This window comes from Ambystoma mexicanum, unplaced genomic scaffold, assembly GCF_040938575.1.
Source record: "Ambystoma mexicanum isolate Mex_15411 unplaced genomic scaffold, UKY_AmexF1_1 Mex_scaf4, whole genome shotgun sequence".
NCBI lineage: Eukaryota > Metazoa > Chordata > Amphibia > Caudata > Ambystomatidae > Ambystoma > Ambystoma mexicanum.
Window position 1 is genome coordinate 8,273,046 of NW_027182455.1, and position 27,840 is coordinate 8,300,885.

Here is a 27,840-nt window from a genome sequence, read left to right on the forward strand (position 1 = left end):
ATCACATCTCATGCTATTAGAAGGGTCTCAGGAATGGAATGGGAAGGAGTTGGATATCACATCTCATGCTAAAGGGAGGGTCTCAGGTTTGGAAGGGGAAGGATTTGGATATCACATCTCATGTTATAGGAAGGATCTCAGGTTTGGTATTAGAAGCATTGAGATATCACATCTCATGCTATCGGAAGGATCTCAGGTTTGGTATTAGAAGCATTGAGATATCACATCTCATGCTATCAGAAGAGTCTCAGGATTGGAATAGGAAGGAGTTGGATATCACATCTCATGCTAAAGGGAGGGTCTCAGGTTTGGAAGGGGAAGGATTTCGATATCACATCTCATGTTATCGGAAGGATCTCACGTTTGGTATTAGAAGTATTGAGATATCATATCTCATGCTATAGGAAGGGTCTCAGGATTGGAATGGGAAGGAGTTGGATATCACATCTCATGCTATAGGGAGGGTCTCAGGATTGGAATGGGAAGGACTTAGATATCACATATCATGCTATAGGGAGGGTCTCAGTTTTGATATTAGAAGCATTGAGATATCACATCTCATGCTATCGGAAGTGTCTCAGGATTGGAATGGGAAGGAGCTGGATATCACATCTCATGCTAAAGGAAGGGTCTCAGGTTTGGAACGGGAAGGATTTGGATATCACATCTCATGTTATAGGAAGGGTCTCAGGTTTGGTATAAGCATTGAGATATCACATCTCTGCTATCGGAAGAGTCTCAGGATTGGAATGGGAAGGAGTTGAATATCCCATCTCATGTTATAGGACGGGTCTCAGGTTTGTTATTAGAATCATTGAGATATCATATTGCATGCTGTAGGAAGGGTCTAAGGGTTGGAATGTGAAGGACTTGGATATCACATCTCATGCTATAGATAGGCTCTTAGGTTTGGAAAGGGAAGGAGTTGGATATCACATTTCATGTTAGAGGAAGGATCTCAGGTTTGGTATTAGAAGCATAGAGATATCACATCTCATGCTATAGGAAGGGTCTCAGGATTGGAATGGGAAGCAGTTGGATATCACATCTCATGCTATAGGAAGGGTCTCAGGTTTGGTATAAGCATTGAGATATCACATCTCATGCTATAGGAAGGGTCTCAGGATTGGAATGGGAAGGACTTGGATATCACATCTCATGCTATAGGGAGGGTCTCAAGTTTGATATTAGAAGCTTTGAGATATCACATCTCATGATATCGGAAGGGTCTCAGGATTGGAATGGGAAGGAGTTGGATATCACATCTCATGATAAAGGAAGGGTCTAAGGTTTGGAAGGGGAAGGATTTGGATATCACATCTCATGTTATATTACGGGTCTCAGGTTTGGTATTAGAAGCATTGAGATATCAAGTCTCATAGTATAGGAAGGGTCTCAGAATTGGAATGGGAAGGAGTTGGATATCACATCTCAAGCTATAGGAAGGGTCTCAGGATTGGAATGGGAAGGACTTGGATATCACATTTCATGTTAGAGGAAGGATCTCAGGTTTGGTATTAGAGGCATTCAGATATCACATCTCAGGCTATAGGAAGGGTCTCAGGATTGGAATGGGAAGGAGTTGGATATCACATCTCATGCTATAGGAAGGGTCTCAGGTTTGGTATAAGCATTGAGATATCACATCTCATGCTATAGGAAGGGTCTCAGGATTGGAATGGGAAGGAGTTGGATATCACATCTCATGCTATAGGAAGGGTCTCAGGATTGGAATGGGAAGGAGTTGAATATGACATCTCATGCCGTAGGAAGGGTCTCAGGTTTGGTATAAACATTGAGATATCACATCTCTGCTATCAAAAGGGTCTCAGGATTGGAATGGGAAGGAGTTGGATATCCCATCTCATGTTATAGGAAGAGTCTCAGGTTTGGTATTAGAAGCATTGAGATATCACATCTCATGCTATAGGAAGTGTCTCAGGATTGGAATGGGAAGGACTTGGATATCACATCTCATGCTATAGGTAGGGTCTCAAGTTTGATATTAGAAGCATTGAGATATCACATCTCATGCTATAGGAAGGGTCTGAGGATTGGAATGGGAAGGAGTTGGATATCACATCTCATGCTATGGGAAGGGTCTCAGGTTTGGTATAAGCAGTGAGATATCACATCTCATGCTATAGGAAGTGTCTCAGGATTGGAATGGGAAGGAGTTGGATATCACATCTCATGTTATAGGAAGGATCTCAGGTTTGGTATAAGCATTGAGATATCACATCTCTGCTATCGGAAGGGTCTCAGGATTGGAATGGGAAGGAGTTGGATATTCCCATCTCATGTTATAAGAAGGGTCTCAGGTTTGGTATTAGAAGCATTGAGATATCACATCTCATGCTATAGGAAGGGTCTCAGGATTGGAATGGGAAGGACTTGGATATCACATCTCATGCTATAGGGAGGGTCTCAAGTTTGATATTAGAAGGTTTGAGATATCACATCTCATGATATCGGAAGGGTCTCAGGATTGGAATGGGAAGGAGTTGGATATCACATCTCATGATAAAGGAAGGGTCTAAGGTTTGGAAGGGGAAGGATTTGGATATCACATCTCATGTTATATTACAGGTCTCAGGTTTGGTATTAGAAGCATTGAGATATCAAGTCTCATAGTATAGGAAGGGTCTCAGAATTGGAATGGGAAGGAGTTGGATATCACATCTCAAGCTATAGGAAGGGTCTCAGGATTGGAAGGGGAAAGAGTTGGATATCACATTTCATGTTAGAGGTAGGATCTCAGGTTTCGTATTAGAGGCATTGAGATATCACATCTCATGCTATTAGAAGGGTCTCAGGAATGGAATGGGAAGGAGTTGGATATCACATCTCATGCTAAAGGGAGGGTCTCAGGTTTGGAAGGGGAAGGATTTGGATATCACATCTCATGTTATAGGAAGGATCTCAGGTTTGGTATTAGAAGCATTGAGATATCACATCTCATGCTATCGGAAGGATCTCAGGTTTGGTATTAGAAGCATTGAGATATCACATCTCATGCTATCAGAAGAGTCTCAGGATTGGAATAGGAAGGAGTTGGATATCACATCTCATGCTAAAGGGAGGGTCTCAGGTTTGGAAGGGGAAGGATTCCGATATCACATCTCATGTTATCGGAAGGATCTCACGTTTGGTATTAGAAGTATTGAGATATCATATCTCATGCTATAGGAAGGGTCTCAGGATTGGAATGGGAAGGAGTTGGATATCACATCTCATGCTATAGGGAGGGTCTCAGGATTGGAATGGGAAGGACTTAGATATCACATATCATGCTATAGGGAGGGTCTCAGTTTTGATATTAGAAGCATTGAGATATCACATCTCATGCTATCGGAAGTGTCTCAGGATTGGAATGGGAAGGAGCTGGATATCACATCTCATGCTAAAGGAAGGGTCTCAGGTTTGGAACGGGAAGGATTTGGATATCACATCTCATGTTATAGGAAGGGTCTCAGGTTTGGTATAAGCATTGAGATATCACATCTCTGCTATCGGAAGAGTCTCAGGATTGGAATGGGAAGGAGTTGAATATCCCATCTCATGTTATAGGACGGGTCTCAGGTTTGTTATTAGAATCATTGAGATATCATATTGCATGCTGTAGGAAGGGTCTAAGGGTTGGAATGTGAAGGACTTGGATATCACATCTCATGCTATAGATAGGCTCTTAGGTTTGGAAAGGGAAGGAGTTGGATATCACATTTCATGTTAGAGGAAGGATCTCAGGTTTGGTATTAGAAGCATAGAGATATCACATCTCATGCTATAGGAAGGGTCTCAGGATTGGAATGGGAAGCAGTTGGATATCACATCTCATGCTATAGGAAGTGTCTCAGGATTGGAATGGGAAGGACTTGGGTATCACATCTCATGCTATAGGGAGGGTCTCAAGTTTGATATTAGAAGCATTGAGATATCACATCTCATGCTATAGGAAGGGTCTCAGGATTGGAATGGGAAGGAGTTGGATATCACATCTCATGCTATAGGAAGGGTCTCAGGTTTGGTATAAGCAGTGAGATATCACATCTCATGCTATAGGAAGTGTCTCAGGATTGGAATGGGAAGGAGTTGGATATCACATCTCATTTTATAGGAAGGATCTCAGGTTTGGTATAAGCATTGAGATATCACATCTCTGCTATCGGAAGGGTCTCAGGATTGGAATGGGAAGGAGTTGGATATTCCCATCTCATGTTATAGGAAGGGTCTCAGGTTTGGTATTAGAAGCATTGAGATATCACATCTCATGCTATAGGAAGGGTCTCAGGATTGGAATGGGAAGGACTTGGATATCACATCTCATGCTATAGGGAGGGTCTCAAGTTTGATATTAGAAGCTTTGAGATATCACATCTCATGATATCGGAAGGGTCTCAGGATTGGAATGGGAAGGAGTTGGATATCACATCTCATGATAAAGGAAGGGTCTAAGGTTTGGAAGGGGAAGGATTTGGATATCACATCTCATGTTATATTACGGGTCTCAGGTTTGGTATTAGAAGCATTGAGATATCAAGTCTCATAGTATAGGAAGGGTCTCAGAATTGGAATGGGAAGGAGTTGGATATCACATCTCAAGCTATAGGAAGGGTCTCAGGATTGGAATGGGAAGGACTTGGATATCACATCTCATGCTATAGGAAGGCTCTCAGGTTTGGAAGGGGAAAGAGTTGGATATCACATTTCATGTTAGAGGTAGGATCTCAGGTTTGGTATTAGAGGCATTGAGATATCACATCTCATGCTATCAGAAGGGTCTCAGGAATGGAATGGGAAGGAGTTGGATATCACAGCTCATGCTAAAGGGAGGGTCTCAGGTTTGGAAGGGGAAGGATTTGGATATCACATCTCATGTTATAGGAAGGATCTCAGGTTTGGTATTAGAAGCATTGAGATATCACATCTCATGCTATCGGAAGGATCTCAGGTTTGGTATTAGAAGCATTGAGATATCACATCTCATGCTATCAGAAGAGTCTCAGGATTGGAATAGGAAGGAGTTGGATATCACATCTCATGCTAAAGGGAGGGTCTCAGGTTTGGAAGGGGAAGGATTTGGATATCACATCTCATGTTATCGGAAGGATCTCACGTTTGGTATTAGAAGTATTGAGATATCATATCTCATGCTATAGGAAGGGTCTCAGGATTGGAATGGGAAGGAGTTGGATATCACATCTCATGCTATAGGGAGGGTCTCAGGATTGGAATGGGAAGGACTTAGATATCACATATCATGCTATAGGGAGGGTCTCAGTTTTGATATTAGAAGCATTGAGATATCACATCTCATGCTATCGGAAGTGTCTCAGGATTGGAATGGGAAGGAGCTGGATATCACATCTCATGCTAAAGGAAGGGTCTCAGGTTTGGAACGGGAAGGATTTGGATATCACATCTCATGTTATAGGAAGGGTCTCAGGTTTGGTATAAGCATTGAGATATCACATCTCTGCTATCGGAAGAGTCTCAGGATTGGAATGGGAAGGAGTTGGATATCCTATCTCATGTTATAGGACGGGTCTCAGGTTTGTTATTAGAATCATTGAGATATCATATTGCATGCTGTAGGAAGGGTCTAAGGGTTGGAATGTGAAGGACTTGGATATCACATCTCATGCTATAGATAGGCTCTTAGGTTTGGAAAGGGAAGGAGTTGGATATCACATTTCATGTTAGAGGAAGGATCTCAGGTTTGGTATTAGAAGCATAGAGATATCACATCTCATGCTATAGGAAGGGTCTCAGGATTGGAATGGGAAGCAGTTGGATATCACATCTCATGCTATAGGAAGGGTCTCAGGTTTGGTATAAGCATTGAGATATCACATCTCATGCTATAGGAAGGGTCTCAGGATTGGAATGGGATTGACTTGGATATCACATCTCATGCTATAGGGAGGGTCTCAAGTTTGATATTAGAAGCTTTGAGATATCACATCTCATGATATCGGAAGGGTCTCAGGATTGGAATGGGAAGGAGTTGGATATCACATCTCATGATAAAGGAAGGGTCTAAGGTTTGGAAGGGGAAGGATTTGGATATCACATCTCATGTTATATTACGGGTCTCAGGTTTGGTATTAGAAGCATTGAGATATCAAGTCTCATAGTATAGGAAGGGTCTCAGAATTGGAATGGGAAGGAGTTGGATATCACATCTCAAGCTATAGGAAGGGTCTCAGGATTGGAATGGGAAGGACTTGGATATCACATCTCATGCTATAGGAAGGCTCTCAGGTTTGGAAGGGGAAAGAGTTGGATATCACATTTCATGTTAGAGGTAGGATCTCAGGTTTGGTATTAGAGGCATTGAGATATCACATCTCATGCTATCAGAAGGGTCTCAGGAATGGAATGGGAAGGAGTTGGATATCACATCTCATGCTAAAGGGAGGGTCTCAGGTTTGGAAGGGGAAGGATTTGGATATCACATCTCATGTTATAGGAAGGATCTCAGGTTTGGTATTAGAAGCATTGAGATATCACATCTCATGCTATCGGAAGGATCTCAGGTTTGGTATTAGAAGCATTGAGATATCACATCTCATGCTATCAGAAGAGTCTCAGGATTGGAATAGGAAGGAGTTGGATATCACATCTCATGCTAAAGGGAGGGTCTCAGGTTTGGAAGGGGAAGGATTTGGATATCACATCTCATGTTATCGGAAGGATCTCACGTTTGGTATTAGAAGTATTGAGATATCATATCTCATGCTATAGGAAGGGTCTCAGGATTGGAATGGGAAGGAGTTGGATATCACATCTCATGCTATAGGGAGGGTCTCAGGATTGGAATGGGAAGGACTTAGATATCACATATCATGCTATAGGGAGGGTCTCAGTTTTGATATTAGAAGCATTGAGATATCACATCTCATGCTATCGGAAGTGTCTCAGGATGGGAATGGGAAGGAGCTGGATATCACATCTCATGCTAAAGGAAGGGTCTCAGGTTTGGAACGGGAAGGATTTGGATATCACATCTCATGTTATAGGAAGGGTCTCAGGTTTGGTATAAGCATTGAGATATCACATCTCTGCTATCGGAAGAGTCTCAGGATTGGAATGGGAAGGAGTTGAATATCCCATCTCATGTTATAGGACGGGTCTCAGGTTTGTTATTAGAATCATTGAGATATCATATTGCATGCTGTAGGAAGGGTCTAAGGATTGGAATGTGAAGGACTTGGATATCACATCTCATGCTATAGATAGGCTCTTAGGTTTGGAAAGGGAAGGAGTTGGATATCACATTTCATGTTAGAGGAAGGATCTCAGGTTTGGTATTAGAAGCATAGAGATATCACATCTCATGCTATAGGAAGGGTCTCAGGATTGGAATGGGAAGCAGTTGGATATCACATCTCATGCTATAGGAAGTGTCTCAGGATTGGAATGGGAAGGACTTGGGTATCACATCTCATGCTATAGGGAGGGTCTCAAGTTTGATATTAGAAGCATTGAGATATCACATCTCATGCTATAGGAAGGGTCTCAGGATTGGAATGGGAAGGAGTTGGATATCACATCTCATGCTATAGGAAGGGTCTCAGGTTTGGTATAAGCAGTGAGATATCACATCTCATGCTATAGGAAGTGTCTCAGGATTGGAATGGGAAGGAGTTGGATATCACATCTCATGTTATAGGAAGGATCTCAGGTTTGGTATAAGCATTGAGATATCACATCTCTGCTATCGGAAGGGTCTCAGGATTGGAATGGGAAGGAGTTGGATATTCCCATCTCATGTTATAGGGAGGGTCTCAAGTTTGATATTAGAAGCATTGAGATATCACATTTCATGATATCGGAAGGGTCTCAAGATTGGAATGGGAAGGAGTTGGCTATCACATCTCATGATAAAGGAAGGGTCTAAGGTTTGGAAGGTGAAGCATTTGGATATCACATCTCATGTTATAGGACGGGTCTCAGGTTTGGTATTAGAAGCATTGAGATATCAAGTCTCATGGTATAGGAAGGGTCTCAGAATTGGAATGGGAAGGAGTTGGATATCACATCTCAAGCTATAGGAAGGGTCTCAGGATTAGAATGGGAAGGAGTTTGATATCACGTCTCATGCCATAGTATGGGTCTCAGGTTTGGTAGAAGCATTGGGATATCAGATCTCATGCTATCGGAAGGGTATCGGGATTGGATTTGGAAGGAGTTGGATATCCCATCTCATGCTATAGGAAGGGTCTCAGGTTGGAATGGGAAGGAGTTGGGTATCACATCTCATGTTATAGGAAGGGTCTCAGGATTGGAATGGGAAGGACTTGGATATCACATCTCATGCTATAGGAAGGCTCTCAGGTTTGCAAGGGGAAAGAGTTGGATATCACATTTCATGTTAGAGGTAGGATCTCAGGTTTGGTATTAGAAGTATTGAGATATCACATCTCATGCTATCAGAAGGATCTCAGGTTTGGTATAGAAGCATTGAGATATCATATCTTATGCTATCAGAAGAGTCTCAGGATTGGAATGGGAAGGAGTTGGATATCACATCTCATGCTAAAGGGAGGGTCTCAGGTTTGGAAGATAAGGATTTGGATATCACATCTCATGTTATAGGAAGGATCTCAGGTTTGGTATTAGAAGTATTGAGATATCACATCTCATGCTATCGGAAGGATCTCAGGTTTGGTATAGAAGCACTGAGATATCATATCTTATGCTATCAGAAGGGTCTCAGGATTGGAAGGGGAAGGATTTGGATATCACATCTCATGTTATAGGATGGATCTCAGGTTTGGTATTAGAAGTATTGAGATATCACATCTCATGTTATCGGAAGGATCTCAGGTTTGGTATTAGAAGTATTGAGATATCACCTCTCATGCTATAGGAAGGGTCTCAGGATTGGAATGGGAAGGAGTTGGATATCACCTCTCATGCTAAAGGAAGGGTCCCAGGTTTGGTAGAAGCATTGAGATATCACATCTCATGCTATAGGAAGGGTCTCAGGATTGGAATGGGAAGGACTTAGATATCACATATCATGCCATAGGGAGGGTCTCAGTTTTGATATTAGAAGCATTGAGATATCACATCTCATGCTATCGGAAGTGTCTCAGGATTGGAATGGGAAGGAGCTGGATATCACATCTCATGCTAAAGGAAGGGTCTCAGGTTTGGAACGGGAAGGAGTTGGATATCACATCTCATGTTATAGGAAGGGTCTCAGGTTTGGTATAAACATTGAGATATCACATCCCTGCTATCGGAAGTGTCTCAGGATTGGAATGGGAAGGAGTTGGATATCCCATCTCATGTTATAGGACGGGTCTCAGGTTTTTTATTAGAATCATTGAGATATCATATTGCATGCTGTAGGAAGGGTCTAAGGATTGGAATGGGAAGGACTTGGATATCACATCTCATGCTATAGATAGGCTCTCAGGTTTGGAAAGTGAAGGAGTTGGATATCACATTTCATGTTAGAGGAAGGATCTCAGGTTTGGTATTTGAGGCATTGAGATATCACATCTCAGGCTATAGGAAGGGTCTCAGGATTGGAATGGGAAGGAGTTGGATATCACATCTCATGCTATAGGAAGGGTCTCAGGTTTGGTATAAGCATTGAGATATCACATCTCATGCTATAGGAAGGGTCCAGGATTGGAATGGAAGGAGTTGGATATCACATCTCATGTTATAGGAAGGATCTCAGGTTTGGTATTAGAAGCATTGAGACATCACATCTCATGCTATAGGAAGGGTCTCAGGATTGGAATGGGAAGGAGTTGGATATCACATCTCATGCTATAGGAAGGGTCTCAGGATTGGAATGGGAAGGAGTTGAATATGACATCTCATGCCGTAGGAAGGGTCTCAGGTTTGGTATAAACATTGAGATATCACATCTCTGCTATCAAAAGGGTCTCAGGATTGGAATGGGAAGGAGTTGGATATCCCATCTCATGTTATAGGAAGAGCCTCAGGTTTGGTATTAGAAGCATTGAGATATCACATCTCATGCTATAGGAAGTGTCTCAGGATTGGAATGGGAAGGACTTGGATATCACATCTCATGCTATAGGTAGGGTCTCAAGTTTGATATTAGAAGCATTGAGATATCACATCTCATGCTATAGGAAGGGTCTGAGGATTGGAATGGGAAGGAGTTGGATATCACATCTCATGCTATGGGAAGGGTCTCAGGTTTGGTATAAGCAGTGAGATATCACATCTCATGCTATAGGAAGTGTCTCATGATTGGAATGGGAAGGAGTTGGATATCACATCTCATGTTATAGGAAGGATCTCAGGTTTGGTATAAGCATTGAGATATCACATCTCTGCTATCGGAAGGGTCTCAGGATTGGAATGGGAAGGAGTTGGATATTCCCATCTCATGTTATAGGAAGGGTCTCAGGTTTGGTATTAGAAGCATTGAGATATCACATCTCATGCTATAGGAAGGGTCTCAGGATTGGAATGGGAAGGACTTGGATATCACATCTCATGCTATAGGGAGGGTCTCAAGTTTGATATTAGAAGCTTTGAGATATCACATCTCATGATATCGGAAGGGTCTCAGGATTGGAATGGGAAGGAGTTGGATATCACATCTCATGATAAAGGAAGGGTCTAAGGTTTGGAAGGGGAAGGATTTGGATATCACATCTCATGTTATATTACGGGTCTCAGGTTTGGTATTAGAAGCATTGAGATATCAAGTCTCATAGTATAGGAAGGGTCTCAGAATTGGAATGGGAAGGAGTTGGATATCACATCTCAAGCTATAGGAAGGGTCTCAGGATTGGAATGGGAAGGACTTGGATATCACATCTCATGCTATAGGAAGGCTCTCAGGTTTGGAAGGGGAAAGAGTTGGATATCACATTTCATGTTAGAGGTAGGATCTCAGGTTTGGTATTAGAGGCATTGAGATATCACATCTCATGCTATCAGAAGGGTCTCAGGAGTGGAATGGGAAGGAGTTGGATATCACATCTCATGCTAAAGGGAGGGTCTCAGGTTTGGAAGGGGAAGGATTTGGATATCACATCTCATGTTATAGGAAGGATCTCAGGTTTGGTATTAGAAGCATTGAGATATCACATCTCATGTTATCGGAAGGATCTCAGGTTTGGTATTAGAAGCATTGAGATATCACATCTCATGCTATCAGAAGAGTCTCAGGATTGGAATAGGAAGGAGTTGGATATCACATCTCATGCTAAAGGGAGGGTCTCAGGTTTGGAAGGGGAAGGATTTGGATATCACATCTCATGTTATCGGAAGGATCTCACGTTTGGTATTAGAAGTATTGAGATATCATATCTCATGCTATAGGAAGAGTCTCAGGATTGGAATGGGAAGGAGTTGGATATCACATCTCATGCTATAGGGAGGGTCTCAGGATTGGAATGGGAAGGACTTAGATATCACATATCATGCTATAGGGAGGGTCTCAGTTTTGATATTAGAAGCATTGAGATATCACATCTCATGCTATCGGAAGTGTCTCAGGATTGGAATGGGAAGGAGCTGGATATCACATCTCATGCTAAAGGAAGGGTCTCAGGTTTGGAACGGGAAGGATTTGGATATCACATCTCATGTTATAGGAAGGGTCTCAGGTTTGGTATAAGCATTGAGATATCACATCTCTGCTATCGGAAGAGTCTCAGGATTGGAATGGGAAGGAGTTGGATATCCCATCTCATGTTATAAGACGGGTCTCAGGTTTGTTATTAGAATCATTGAGATATCATATTGCATGCTGTAGGAAGGGTCTAAGGGTTGGAATGTGAAGGACTTGGATATCACATCTCATGCTATAGATAGGCTCTTAGGTTTGGAAAGGGAAGGAGTTGGATATCACATTTCATGTTAGAGGAAGGATCTCAGGTTTGGTATTAGAAGCATAGAGATATCACATCTCATGCTATAGGAAGGGTCTCAGGATTGGAATGGGAAGCAGTTAGATATCACATCTCATGCTATAGGAAGGGTCTCAGGTTTGGTATAAGCATTGAGATATCACATCTCATGCTATAGGAAGGGTCTCAGGATTGGAATGGGAAGGACTTGGATATCACATCTCATGCTATAGGGAGGGTCTCAAGTTTGATATTAGAAGCTTTGAGATATCACATCTCATGATATCGGAAGGGTCTCAGGATTGGAATGGGAAGGAGTTGGATATCACATCTCATGATAAAGGAAGGGTCTAAGGTTTGGAAGGGGAAGGATTTGGATATCACATCTCATGTTATATTACGGGTCTCAGGTTTGGTATTAGAAGCATTGAGATATCAAGTCTCATAGTATAGGAAGGGTCTCAGAATTGGAATGGGAAGGAGTTGGATATCACATCTCAAGCTATAGGAAGGGTCTCAGGATTGGAATGGGAAGGACTTGGATATCACATCTCATGCTATAGGAAGGCTCTCAGGTTTGGAAGGGGAAAGAGTTGGATATCACATTTCATGTTAGAGGTAGGATCTCAGGTTTGGTATTAGAGGCATTGAGATATCACATCTCATGCTATCAGAAGGGTCTCAGGAATGGAATGGGAAGGAGTTGGATATCACATCTCATGCTAAAGGGAGGGTCTCAGGTTTGGAAGGGGAAGGATTTGGATATCACATCTCATGTTATAGGAAGGATCTCAGGTTTGGTATTAGAAGCATTGAGATATCACATCTCATGCTATAGGAAGGGTCTCAGGATTGGAATGGGAAGCAGTTGGATATCACATCTCATGCTATAGGAAGGGTCTCAGGTTTGGTATAAGCATTGAGATATCACATCTCATGCTATAGGACGGGTCTCAGGATTGGAATGGAAGGAGTTGGATATCACATCTCATGTTATAGGAAGGATCTCAGGTTTGGTATTAGAAGCATTGAGACATCACATCTCATGCTATAGGAAGGGTCTCAGGGTTGGAATGGGAAGGAGTTGGATATCACATCTCATCCAATAGGAAGGGTCTCAGGTTTGGAATAGGAAGGAATTGGATATCACATCTCATGTTATAGGAAGGATCTCAGGTTTGGTATTAGAAGCATTGAGATATCACATCTCATGCTATAGGAAGGGTCTCAGGATTGGAATGTGAAGGATTTGGATATCACATCTCATGCTAAAGGAAGGGTCTCAGGTTTGGTAGAAGCATTGAGATATCACGTCTCTGCTATCGGAAGGGTCTCAGGATTGGATTGGGAAGGAGTTGGATATCCCTTCTCATGCTATAGGAAGGGTCTCAGGATTTGAATGGCAAGGAGTTGGATATCACATCTCATGCCATAGGAAGGGTCTCAGGTTTGGTATAAGCATTGAGATATCACATCTCTGCTATCGGAAAGGTCTCAGGATTGGATTGGGAAGGAGTTGGATATCCCTTCTCATGCTATAGGAAGTGTCTCAGGTTGGAATGGGAAGGAGTTGGATATCACATCTCATGTTATAGGAAGGGTCTCAGGATTGGAATGGGAAGGATTTGGATATCACATCTCTTGCTATAGGAAGGGTCTCAGGATTGGAATGGGTAGGAGTTGGATATTACTTTCTTGCTATAGGAAGGGTCTCATGTTTGGAATGGGAAGGAGTTGGATATCACATATGCTATAGTTAGTGTCTCAGGTTTGGAACGGGAAGGAGTTGGATATCACATCTCATGTTATAGGAAGGATCTCAGGTTTGGTATTAGAAGCATTGAGATATCACATCTCATGCTATAGGAAGGGTCTCAGGATTGGAATGGAAGGAGTTGGATATCACATCTCATGTTATAGGAAGGATCTCAGGTTTGGTATTAGAAGCATTGAGACATCACATCTCATGCTATAGGAAGGGTCTCAGGGTTGGAATGGGAAGGAGTTGGATATCACATCTCATCCAATAGGAAGGGTCTCAGGTTTGGAATAGGAAGGAATTGGATATCACATCTCATGTTATAGGAAGGATCTCAGGTTTGGTATTAGAAGCATTGAGATATCACATCTCATGCTATAGGAAGGGTCTCAGGATTGAAATGGGAAGCAGTTGGATATCACATCTCATGCTATAGGAAGGGTCTCAGGTTTGGTATAAGCATTGAGATATCACATCTCATGCTATAGGACGGGTCTCAGGATTGGAATGGAAGGAGTTGGATATCACATCTCATGTTATAGGAAGGATCTCAGGTTTGGTATTAGAAGCATTGAGACATCACATCTCATGCTATAGGAAGGGTCTCAGGGTTGGAATGGGAAGGAGTTGGATATCACATCTCATCCAATAGGAAGGGTCTCAGGTTTGGAATAGGAAGGAATTGGATATCACATCTCATGTTATAGGAAGGATCTCAGGTTTGGTATTAGAAGCATTGAGATATCACATCTCATGCTATAGGAAGGGTCTCAGGATTGGAATGTGAAGGATTTGGATATCACATCTCATGCTAAAGGAAGGGTCTCAGGTTTGGCAGAAGCATTGAGATATCACGTCTCTGCTATCGGAAGGGTCTCAGGATTGGATTGGGAAGGAGTTGGATATCCCTTCTCATGCTATAGGAAGGGTCTCAGGATTTGAATGGCAAGGAGTTGGATATCACATCTCATGCCATAGGAAGGGTCTCAGGTTTGGTATAAGCATTGAGATATCACATCTCTGCTATCGGAAGGGTCTCAGGATTGGATTGGGAAGGAGTTGGATATCCCTTCTCATGCTATAGGAAGTGTCTCAGGTTGGAATGGGAAGGAGTTGGATATCACATCTCATGTTATAGGAAGGGTCTCAGGATTGGAATGGGAAGGATTTGGATATCACATCTCTTGCTATAGGAAGGGTCTCAGGATTGGAATGGGTAGGAGTTGGATATTACTTTCTTGCTATAGGAAGGGTCTCATGTTTGGAATGGGAAGGAGTTGGATATCACATATGCTATAGTTAGTGTCTCAGGTTTGGAACGGGAAGGAGTTGGATATCACATCTCATGTTATAGGAAGGGTCTCAGGTTTGGTATAAGCATTGAGATATCACATCTCTGCTATCGGAAGCGGCTCAGGATTGGAATGGGAAGGAGTTGGATATCCCATCTCATGTTATAGGAAGAGTCTCTGGTTTGGTATTAGAATCATTGAGATATCACATCGCATGCTGTAGGAAGGGTCTAAGGATTGGAATGGGATGGACTTGGATATCACATCTCATGCTATAGGTAGGCTCTCAGGTTTGGTATAAGCATTGAGATATCACATCTCATGCTATAGGAAGGGTCTCAGGATTGGAATGGGAAGGAATTGGATATCACATCTCATGCTATAGGAAGGGTCTCAGATTTGGTATAAGCATTGAGATATCACATCTCATGCTAAAGGAAGGGTCTCAGGATTGGAATGGGAAGGAGTTGTATATCACATCTCAGGCCATAGGAAGGTTCTCAGGTTTGGTATAAGCATTGAGATATCACATCTCTGCTATCGGAAAGGTCTCAGGATTGGAATGGGAAGGAGTTGGATATCCCATCTCATGTTATAGGAAGGGTCTCAGGTTTGGTATTAGAAGCATAGAGATATCACATCTCATGCTATAGGAAGGGTCTCAGGATTGGAATGGGAAGGACTTGGATGTCACATCTCATGCTATAGGGAGTGTCTCAAGTTTGATATTAGAAGCATTGAGATAACAAATCTCATGATATCGGAAGGGTCTCAGGATTGGAATGGGAAGGAGTTGGATATCATATCTCATGATAAAGGAAGGGTCTAAGGTTTGGAAGGGGAAGGATTTGGATATCACATCTCATGTTATAGGACGGGTCTCAGGTTTGGTATTAGAAGCATTGAGATATCAAGTCTCATGGTATAAGAAGGGTCTCAGAATTGGAATGGTAAGGAGTTGGATATCACACCTCAAGCTATAGGAAGGGTCTCAGGATTGGAATGGGAAGGAGTTTGATATCACATCTCATGCCATAGTATGGGTCTCAGGTTTGGTAGAAGCATTGGGATATCACATCTCATGCTATCGGAAGGGTATCAGTATTGGATTTGGAAGAAGTTGGATATCCCATCTCATGCTATAGGAAGGGTCTCAGGTTGGAATGGGAAGGAGTTGGATATCACATTTCATGTTATAGGAAGGGTCTCAGGATTGGAATGGGAAGGACTTGGATATCATATCTCATGCTATAGGACGGGTCTCAGGTTTGTTATTAGAATCATTGAGATATCATATTGCATGCTGTAGGAAGGGTCTAAGGATTGGAATGGGAAGGACCTGGATATCACATCTCATGCTATAGATAGGCTCTTAGGTTTGGAAAGGGAAGGAGTTGGATATCACATTTCATGTTAGAGGAAGGATCTCAGGTTTGGTATTAGAAGCATTGAGATATCACATCTCATGCTATAGGAAGGGTCTCAGGATTGGAATGGGAAGTAGTTGGATATCACATCTCATGCTATAGGAAGGGTCTCAGGTTTGGTATAAGCATTGAGATATCACATCTCATGCTATAGGACGGGTCTCAGGATTGGAATGGAAGGAGTTGGATATCACATCTCATGTTATAGGAAGGATCTCAGGTTTGGTATTAGAAGCATTGAGACATCACATCTCATGCTATAGGAAGGGTCTCAGGGTTGGAATGGGAAGGAGTTGGATATCACAACTCATCCAATAGGAAGGGTCTCAGGTTTGGAATGGGAACGAATTGGATATCACATCTCATGTTATAGGAAGGATCTCAGGTTTGGTATTAGAAGCATTGAGATATCACATCTCATGCTATAGGAAGGGTCTCAGGATTGGAATGTGAAGGATTTGGATATCACATCTCATGCTAAAGGAAGGGTCTCAGGTTTGGTAGAAGCATTGAGATATCACGTCTCTGCTATCGGAAGGGTCTCAGGATTGGATTGGGAAGGAGTTGGATATCCCTTCTCATGCTATAGGAAGGGTCTCAGGATTTGAATGGCAAGGAGTTGGATATCACATCTCATGCCATAGGAAGGGTCTCAGGTTTGGTATAAGCATTGAGATATCACATCTCTGCTATCGGAAGGGTCTCAGGATTGGAATGGGAAGGAGTTGGATATTCCCATCTCATGTTATAGGAAGGGTCTCAGGTTTGGTATTAGAAGCATTGAGATATCACATCTCATGCTATAGGAAGGGTCTCAGGATTGGAATGGGAAGGACTTGGATATCACATCTCATGCTATAGGGAGGGTCTCAAGTTTGATATTAGAAGCTTTGAGATATCACATCTCATGATATCGGAAGGGTCTCAGGATTGGAATGGGAAGGAGTTGGATATCACATCTCATGATAAAGGAAGGGTCTAAGTTTTGGAAGGGGAAGGATTTGGATATCACATCTCATGTTATATTACGGGTCTCAGGTTTGGTATTAGAAGCATTGAGATATCAAGTCTCAGAGTATAGGAAGGGTCTCAGAATTGGAATGGGAAGGAGTTGGATATCACATCTCAAGCTATAGGAAGGGTCTCAGGATTGGAATGGGAAGGACTTGGATATCACATCTCATGCTATAGGAAGGCTCTCAGGTTTGGAAGGGGAAAGAGTTGGATATCACATTTCATGTTAGAGGTAGGATCTCAGGTTTGGCATTAGAGGCATTGAGATATCACATCTCATGCTATCAGAAGGGTCTCAGGAATGGAATGGGAAGGAGTTGGATATCACATCTCATGCTAAAGAGAGGGTCTCAGGTTTGGAAGGGGAAGGATTTGGATATCACATCTCATGTTATAGGAAGGATCTCAGGTTTGGTATTAGAAGCATTGAGATATCACATCTCATGCTATCGGAAGGATCTCAGGTTTGGTATTAGAAGCATTGAGATATCACATCTCATGCTATCAGAAGGGTCTCAGGATTGGAATGGGAAGGATTTGGATATCACATCTCATGTTATCGGAAGGATCTCACGTTTGGTATTAGAAGTATTGAGATATCATATCTCATGCTATAGGAAGGGTCTCAGGATTGGAATGGGAAGGAGTTGGATATTCCCATCTCATGTTATAGGGAGGGTCTCAAGTTTGATATTAGAAGCATTGAGATATCACATTTCATGATATCGGAAGGGTCTCAAGATTGGAATGGGAAGGAGTTGGCTATCACATCTCATGATAAAGGAAGGGTCTAAGGTTTGGAAGGGGAAGGATTTGGATATCACATCTCATGTTATAGGACGGGTCTCAGGTTTGGTATTAGAAGCATTGAGATATCAAGTCTCATGGTATAGGAAGGGTCTCAGAATTGGAATGGGAAGGAGTTGGATATCACATCTCAAGCTATAGGAAGGGTCTTAGGATTAGAATGGGAAGGAGTTTGATATCACATCTCATGCCATAGTATGGGTCTCAGGTTTGGTAGAAGCATTGGGATATCAGATCTCATGCTATCGGAAGGGTATCGGGATTGGATTTGGAAGGAGTTGGATATCCCATCTCATGTTTGTTTGTTTGTTTTATTATTTATAATGCGCTATTGTACCCGAGGGTATCAGGGCGCAACATTTACAAGAATATGCAAAGCTTAGTTACAAAGTATACAAGTTCAAATAGCATAGAGAATGTACAGAGCAGTAGATGAGAACACACAATATATACAGTATATACAAATTGGAAGGTGGCACACAAGTTAAACGCTATAGGAAGGGTCTCAGGTTGGAATGGGAAGGAGTTGGATATCACATCTCATGTTATAGGAAGGGTCTCAGGATTGGAATGGGAAGGACTTGGATATCACATCTCATGCTATAGGAAGGCTCTCAGGTTTGCAAGGGGAAAGAGTTGGATATCACATTTCATGTTAGAGGTAGGATCTCAGGTTTGGTATTAGAAGTATTGAGATATCACATCTCATGCTATCAGAAGGATCTCAGGTTTGGTATAGAAGCATTGAGATATCATATCTTATGCTATCAGAAGAGTCTCAGGATTGGAATGGGAAGGAGTTGGATATCACATCTCATGCTAAAGGGAGGGTCTCAGGTTTGGAAGATAAGGATTTGGATATCACATCTCATGTTATAGGAAGGATCTCAGGTTTGGTATTAGAAGTATTGAGATATCACATCTCATGCTATCGGAAGGATCTCAGGTTTGGTATAGAAGCATTGAGATATCATATCTTATGCTATCAGAAGGGTCTCAGGATTGGAATGGGAAGGAGTTGGATATCACATCTCATGCTAAAGGGAGGGTCTCAGGTTTGGAAGGGGAAGGATTTGGATATCACATCTCATGTTATAGGATGGATCTCAGGTTTGGTATTAGAAGTATTGAGATATCACATCTCATGTTATCGGAAGGATCTCAGGTTTGGTATTAGAAGTATTGAGATATCACCTCTCATGCTATAGGAAGGGTCTCAGGATTGGAATGGGAAGGAGTTGGATATCACATCTCATGCTAAAGGAAGGGTCTCAGGTTTGGTAGAAGCATTGAGATATCACATCTCATGCTATAGGAAGGGTCTCAGGATTGGAATGGGAAGGACTTAGATATCACATATCATGCTATAGGGAGGGTCTCAGTTTTGATATTAGAAGCATTGAGATATCACATCTCATGCTATCGGAAGTGTCTCAGGATTGGAATGGGAAGGAGCTGGATATCACATCTCATGCTAAAGGAAGGGTCTCAGGTTTGGAACGGGAAGGAGTTGGATATCACATCTCATGTTATAGGAAGGGTCTCAGGTTTGGTATAAACATTGAGATATCACATCTCTGCTATCGGAAGTGTCTCAGGATTGGAATGGGAAGGAGTTGGATATCCCATCTCATGTTATAGGACGGGTCTCAGGTTTTTTATTAGAATCATTGAGATATCATATTGCATGCTGTAGGAAGGGTCTAAGGATTGGAATGGGAAGGACTTGGATATCACATCTCATGCTATAGATAGGCTCTCAGGTTTGGAAAGTGAAGGAGTTGGATATCACATTTCATGTTAGAGGAAGGATCTCAGGTTTGGTATTAGAGGCATTGAGATATCACATCTCAGGCTATAGGAAGGGTCTCAGGATTGGAATGGGAAGGAGTTGGATATCACATCTCATGCTATAGGAAGGGTCTCAGGTTTGGTATAAGCATTGAGATATCACATCTCATGCTATAGGAAGGGTCCAGGATTGGAATGGAAGGAGTTGGATATCACATCTCGTGTTATAGGAAGGATCTCAGGTTTGGTATTAGAAGCATTGAGACATCACATCTCATGCTATAGGAAGGGTCTCAGGATTGGAATGGGAAGGAGTTGGATATCACATCTCATGCTATAGGAAGGGTCTCAGGATTGGAATGGGAAGGAGTTGAATATGACATCTCATGCCGTAGGAAGGGTCTCAGGTTTGGTATAAACATTGAGATATCACATCTCTGCTATCAAAAGGGTCTCAGGATTGGAATGGGAAGGAGTTGGATATCCCATCTCATGTTATAGGAAGAGTCTCAGGTTTGGTATTAGAAGCATTGAGATATCACATCTCATGCTATAGGAAGTGTCTCAGGATTGGAATGGGAAGGAGTTGGATATCACATCTCATGCTATGGGAAGGGTCTCAGGTTTGGTATAAGCAGTGAGATATCACATCTCATGCTATAGGAAGTGTCTCAGGATTGGAATGGGAAGGAGTTGGATATCACATCTCATTTTATAGGAAGGATCTCAGGTTTGGTATAAGCATTGAGATATCACATCTCTGCTATCGGAAGGGTCTCAGGATTGGAATGGGAAGGAGTTGGATATTCCCATCTCATGTTATAGGAAGGGTCTCAGGTTTGGTATTAGAAGCATTGAGATATCACATCTCATGCTATAGGAAGGGTCTCAGGATTGGAATGGGAAGGACTTGGATATCACATCTCATGCTATAGGGAGGGTCTCAAGTTTGATATTAGAAGCTTTGAGATATCACATCTCATGATATCGGAAGGGTCTCAGGATTGGAATGGGAAGGAGTTGGATATCACATCTCATGATAAAGGAAGGGTCTAAGGTTTGGAAGGGGAAGGATTTGGATATCACATCTCATGTTATATTACGGGTCTCAGGTTTGGTATTAGAAGCATTGAGATATCAAGTCTCATAGTATAGGAAGGGTCTCAGAATTGGAATGGGAAGGAGTTGGATATCACATCTCAAGCTATAGGAAGGGTCTCAGGATTGGAATGGGAAGGACTTGGATATCACATCTCATGCTATAGGAAGGCTCTCAGGTTTGGAAGGGGAAAGAGTTGGATATCACATTTCATGTTAGAGGTAGGATCTCAGGTTTGGTATTAGAGGCATTGAGATATCACATCTCATGCTATCAGAAGGGTCTCAGGAATGGAATGGGAAGGAGTTGGATATCACAGCTCATGCTAAAGGGAGGGTCTCAGGTTTGGAAGGGGAAGGATTTGGATATCACATCTCATGTTATAGGAAGGATCTCAGGTTTGGTATTAGAAGCATTGAGATATCACATCTCATGCTATCGGAAGGATCTCAGGTTTGGTATTAGAAGCATTGAGATATCACATCTCATGCTATCAGAAGAGTCTCAGGATTGGAATAGGAAGGAGTTGGATATCACATCTCATGCTAAAGGGAGGGTCTCAGGTTTGGAAGGGGAAGGATTTGGATATCACATCTCATGTTATCGGAAGGATCTCACGTTTGGTATTAGAAGTATTGAGATATCATATCTCATGCTATAGGAAGGGTCTCAGGATTGGAATGGGAGGGAGTTGGATATCACATCTCATGCTATAGGGAGGGTCTCAGGATTGGAATGGGAAGGACTTAGATATCACATATCATGCTATAGGGAGGGTCTCAGTTTTGATATTAGAAGCATTGAGATATCACATCTCATGCTATCGGAAGTGTCTCAGGATTGGAATGGGAAGGAGCTGGATATCACATCTCATGCTAAAGGAAGGGTCTCAGGTTTGGAACGGGAAGGATTTGGATATCACATCTCATGTTATAGGAAGGGTCTCAGGTTTGGTATAAGCATTGAGATATCACATCTCTGCTATCGGAAGAGTCTCAGGATTGGAATGGGAAGGAGTTGGATATCCTATCTCATGTTATAGGACGGGTCTCAGGTTTGTTATTAGAATCATTGAGATATCATATTGCATGCTGTAGGAAGGGTCTAAGGGTTGGAATGTGAAGGACTTGGATATCACATCTCATGCTATAGATAGGCTCTTAGGTTTGGAAAGGGAAGGAGTTGGATATCACATTTCATGTTAGAGGAAGGATCTCAGGTTTGGTATTAGAAGCATAGAGATATCACATCTCATGCTATAGGAAGGGTCTCAGGATTGGAATGGGAAGCAGTTGGATATCACATCTCATGCTATAGGAAGGGTCTCAGGTTTGGTATAAGCATTGAGATATCACATCTCATGCTATAGGAAGGGTCTCAGGATTGGAATGGGAAGGACTTGGATATCACATCTCATGCTATAGGGAGGGTCTCAAGTTTGATATTAGAAGCTTTGAGATATCACATCTCATGATATCGGAAGGGTCTCAGGATTGGAATGGGAAGGAGTTGGATATCACATCTCATGATAAAGGAAGGGTCTAAGGTTTGGAAGGGGAAGGATTTGGATATCACATCTCATGTTATATTACGGGTCTCAGGTTTGGTATTAGAAGCATTGAGATATCAAGTCTCATAGTATAGGAAGGGTCTCAGAATTGGAATGGGAAGGAGTTGGATATCACATCTCAAGCTATAGGAAGGGTCTAAGGATTGGAATGGGAAGGACTTGGATATCACATCTCATGCTATAGGAAGGCTCTCAGGTTTGGAAGGGGAAAGAGTTGGATATCACATTTCATGTTAGAGGTAGGATCTCAGGTTTGGTATTAGAGGCATTGAGATATCACATCTCATGCTATCAGAAGGGTCTCAGGAATGGAATGGGAAGGAGTTGGATATCACATCTCATGCTAAAGGGAGGGTCTCAGGTTTGGAAGGGGAAGGATTTGGATATCACATCTCATGTTATAGGAAGGATCTCAGGTTTGGTATTAGAAGCATTGAGATATCACATCTCATGCTATCGGAAGGATCTCAGGTTTGGTATTAGAAGCATTGAGATATCACATCTCATGCTATCAGAAGAGTCTCAGGATTGGAATAGGAAGGAGTTGGATATCACATCTCATGCTAAAGGGAGGGTCTCAGGTTTGGAAGGGGAAGGATTTGGATATCACATCTCATGTTATCGGAAGGATCTCACGTTTGGTATTAGAAGTATTGAGATATCATATCTCATGCTATAGGAAGGGTCTCAGGATTGGAATGGGAAGGAGTTGGATATCACATCTCATGCTATAGGGAGGGTCTCAGGATTGGAATGGGAAGGACTTAGATATCACAGATCATGCTGTAGGGAGGGTCTCAGTTTTGATATTAGAAGCATTGAGATATCACATCTCATGCTATCGGAAGTGTCTCAGGATTGGAATGGGAAGGAGCTGGATATCACATCTCATGCTAAAGGAAGGGTCTCAGGTTTGGAACGGGAAGGATTTGGATATCACATCTCATGTTATAGGAAGGGTCTCAGGTTTGGTATAAGCATTGAGATATCACATCTCTGCTATCGGAAGAGTCTCAGGATTGGAATGGGAAGGAGTTGAATATCCCATCTCATGTTATAGGGCGGGTCTCAGGTTTGTTATTAGAATCATTGAGATATCATATTGCATGCTGTAGGAAGGGTCTAAGGATTGGAATGTGAAGGACTTGGATATCACATCTCATGCTATTGATAGGCTCTTAGGTTTGGAAAGGGAAGGAGTTGGATATCACATTTCATGTTAGAGGAAGGATCTCAGGTTTGGTATTAGAAGCATAGAGATATCACATCTCATGCTATAGGAAGGGTCTCAGGATTGGAATGGGAAGCAGTTGGATATCACATCTCATGCTATAGGAAGTGTCTCAGGATTGGAATGGGAAGGACTTGGGTATCACATCTCATGCTATAGGGAGGGTCTCAAGTTTGATATTAGAAGCATTGAGATATCACATCTCATGCTATAGGAAGGGTCTCAGGATTGGAATGGGAAGGAGTTGGATATCACATCTCATGCTATAGGAAGGGTCTCAGGTTTGGTATAAGCAGTGAGATATCACATCTCATGCTATAGGAAGTGTCTCAGGATTGGAATGGGAAGGAGTTGGATATCACATCTCATGTTATAGGAAGGATCTCAGGTTTGGTATAAGCATTGAGATATCACATCTCTGCTATCGGAAGGGTCTCAGGATTGGAATGGGAAGGAGTTGGATATTCCCATCTCATGTTATAGGGAGGGTCTCAAGTTTGATATTAGAAGCATTGAGATATCACATTTCATGATATCGGAAGGGTCTCAAGATTGGAATGGGAAGGAGTTGGCTATCACATCTCATGATAAAGGAAGGGTCTAAGGTTTGGAAGGGGAAGCATTTGGATATCACATCTCATGTTATAGGACGGGTCTCAGGTTTGGTATTAGAAGCATTGAGATATCAAGTCTCATGGTATAGGAAGGGTCTCAGAATTGGAATGGGAAGGAGTTGGATATCACATCTCAAGCTATAGGAAGGGTCTCAGGATTAGAATGGGAAGGAGTTTGATATCACATCTCATGCCATAGTATGGGTCTCAGGTTTGGTAGAAGCATTGGGATATCAGATCTCATGCTATCGGAAGGGTATTGGGATTGGATTTGGAAGGAGTTGGATATCCCATCTCATGCTATAGGAAGGGTCTCAGGTTGGAATGGGAAGGAGTTGGGTATCACATCTCATGTTATAGGAAGGGTCTCAGGTTTGGAATGGGAAGGACTTGGATATCACATCTCATGCTATAGGAAGGCTCTCAGGTTTGCAAGGGGAAAGAGTTGGATATCACATTTCATGTTAGAGGTAGGATCTCAGGTTTGGTATTAGAAGTATTGAGATATCACATCTCATGCTATCAGAAGGATCTCAGGTTTGGTATAGAAGCATTGAGATATCATATCTTATGCTATCAGAAGAGTCTCAGGATTGGAATGGGAAGGAGTTGGATATCACATCTCATGCTAAAGGGAGGGTCTCAGGTTTGGAAGATAAGGATTTGGATATCACATCTCATGTTATAGGAAGGATCTCAGGTTTGGTATTAGAAGTATTGAGATATCACATCTCATGCTATCGGAAGGATCTCAGGTTTGGTATAGAAGCATTGAGATATCATATCTTATGCTATCAGAAGGGTCTCAGGATTGGAAGGGGAAGGATTTGGATATCACATCTCATGTTATAGGATGGATCTCAGGTTTGGTATTAGAAGTATTGAGATATCACATCTCATGTTATCGGAAGGATCTCAGGTTTGGTATTAGAAGTATTGAGATATCACCTCTCATGCTATAGGAAGGGTCTCAGGATTGGAATGGGAAGGAGTTGGATATCACATCTCATGCTAAAGGAAGGGTCTCAGGTTTGGTAGAAGCATTGAGATATCACATCTCATGCTATAGGAAGGGTCTCAGGATTGGAATGGGAAGGACTTAGATATCACATATCATGCCATAGGGAGGGTCTCAGTTTTGATATTAGAAGCATTGAGATATCACATCTCATGCTATCGGAAGTGTCTCAGGATTGGAATGGGAAGGAGCTGGATATCACATCTCATGCTAAAGGAAGGGTCTCAGGTTTGGAACGGGAAGGAGTTGGATATCACATCTCATGTTATAGGAAGGGTCTCAGGTTTGGTATAAACATTGAGATATCACATCCCTGCTATCGGAAGTGTCTCAGGATTGGAATGGGAAGGAGTTGGATATCCCATCTCATGTTATAGGACGGGTCTCAGGTTTTTTATTAGAATCATTGAGATATCATATTGCATGCTGTAGGAAGGGTCTAAGGATTGGAATGGGAAGGACTTGGATATCACATCTCATGCTATAGATAGGCTCTCAGGTTTGGAAAGTGAAGGAGTTGGATATCACATTTCATGTTAGAGGAAGGATCTCAGGTTTGGTATTTGAGGCATTGAGATATCACATCTCAGGCTATAGGAAGGGTCTCAGGATTGGAATGGGAAGGAGTTGGATATCACATCTCATGCTATAGGAAGGGTCTCAGGTTTGGTATAAGCATTGAGATATCACATCTCATGCTATAGGAAGGGTCCAGGATTGGAATGGAAGGAGTTGGATATCACATCTCATGTTATAGGAAGGATCTCAGGTTTGGTATTAGAAGCATTGAGACATCACATCTCATGCTATAGGAAGGGTCTCAGGATTGGAATGGGAAGGAGTTGGATATCACATCTCATGCTATAGGAAGGGTCTCAGGATTGGAATGGGAAGGAGTTGAATATGACATCTCATGCCGTAGGAAGGGTCTCAGGTTTGGTATAAACATTGAGATATCACATCTCTGCTATCAAAAGGGTCTCAGGATTGGAATGGGAAGGAGTTGGATATCCCATCTCATGTTATAGGAAGAGTCTCAGGTTTGGTATTAGAAGCATTGAGATATCAAATCTCATGCTATAGGAAGTGTCTCAGGATTGGAATGGGAAGGACTTGGATATCACATCTCATGCTATAGGTAGGGTCTCAAGTTTGATATTAGAAGCATTGAGATATCACATCTCATGCTATAGGAAGGGTCTGAGGATTGGAATGGGAAGGAGTTGGATATCACATCTCATGCTATGGGAAGGGTCTCAGGTTTGGTATAAGCAGTGAGATATCACATCTCATGCTATAGGAAGTGTCTCATGATTGGAATGGGAAGGAGTTGGATATCACATCTCATGTTATAGGAAGGATCTCAGGTTTGGTATAAGCATTGAGATATCACATCTCTGCTATCGGAAGGGTCTCAGGATTGGAATGGGAAGGAGTTGGATATTCCCATCTCATGTTATAGGAAGGGTCTCAGGTTTGGTATTAGAAGCATTGAGATATCACATCTCATGCTATAGGAAGGGTCTCAGGATTGGAATGGGAAGGACTTGGATATCACATCTCATGCTATAGGGAGGGTCTCAAGTTTGATATTAGAAGCTTTGAGATATCACATCTCATGATATCGGAAGGGTCTCAGGATTGGAATGGGAAGGAGTTGGATATCACATCTCATGATAAAGGAAGGGTCTAAGGTTTGGAAGGGGAAGGATTTGGATATCACATCTCATGTTATATTACGGGTCTCAGGTTTGGTATTAGAAGCATTGAGATATCAAGTCTCATAGTATAGGAAGGGTCTCAGAATTGGAATGGGAAGGAGTTGGATATCACATCTCAAGCTATAGGAAGGGTCTCAGGATTGGAATGGGAAGGACTTGGATATCACATCTCATGCTATAGGAAGGCTCTCAGGTTTGGAAGGGGAAAGAGTTGGATATCACATTTCATGTTAGAGGTAGGATCTCAGGTTTGGTATTAGAGGCATTGAGATATCACATCTCATGCTATCAGAAGGGTCTCAGGAGTGGAATGGGAAGGAGTTGGATATCACATCTCATGCTAAAGGGAGGGTCTCAGGTTTGGAAGGGGAAGGATTTGGATATCACATCTCATGTTATAGGAAGGATCTCAGGTTTGGTATTAGAAGCATTGAGATATCACATCTCATGCTATCGGAAGGATCTCAGGTTTGGTATTAGAAGCATTGAGATATCACATCTCATGCTATCAGAAGAGTCTCAGGATTGGAATAGGAAGGAGTTGGATATCACATCTCATGCTAAAGGGAGGGTCTCAGGTTTGGAAGGGGAAGGATTTGGATATCACATCTCATGTTATCGGAAGGATCTCACGTTTGG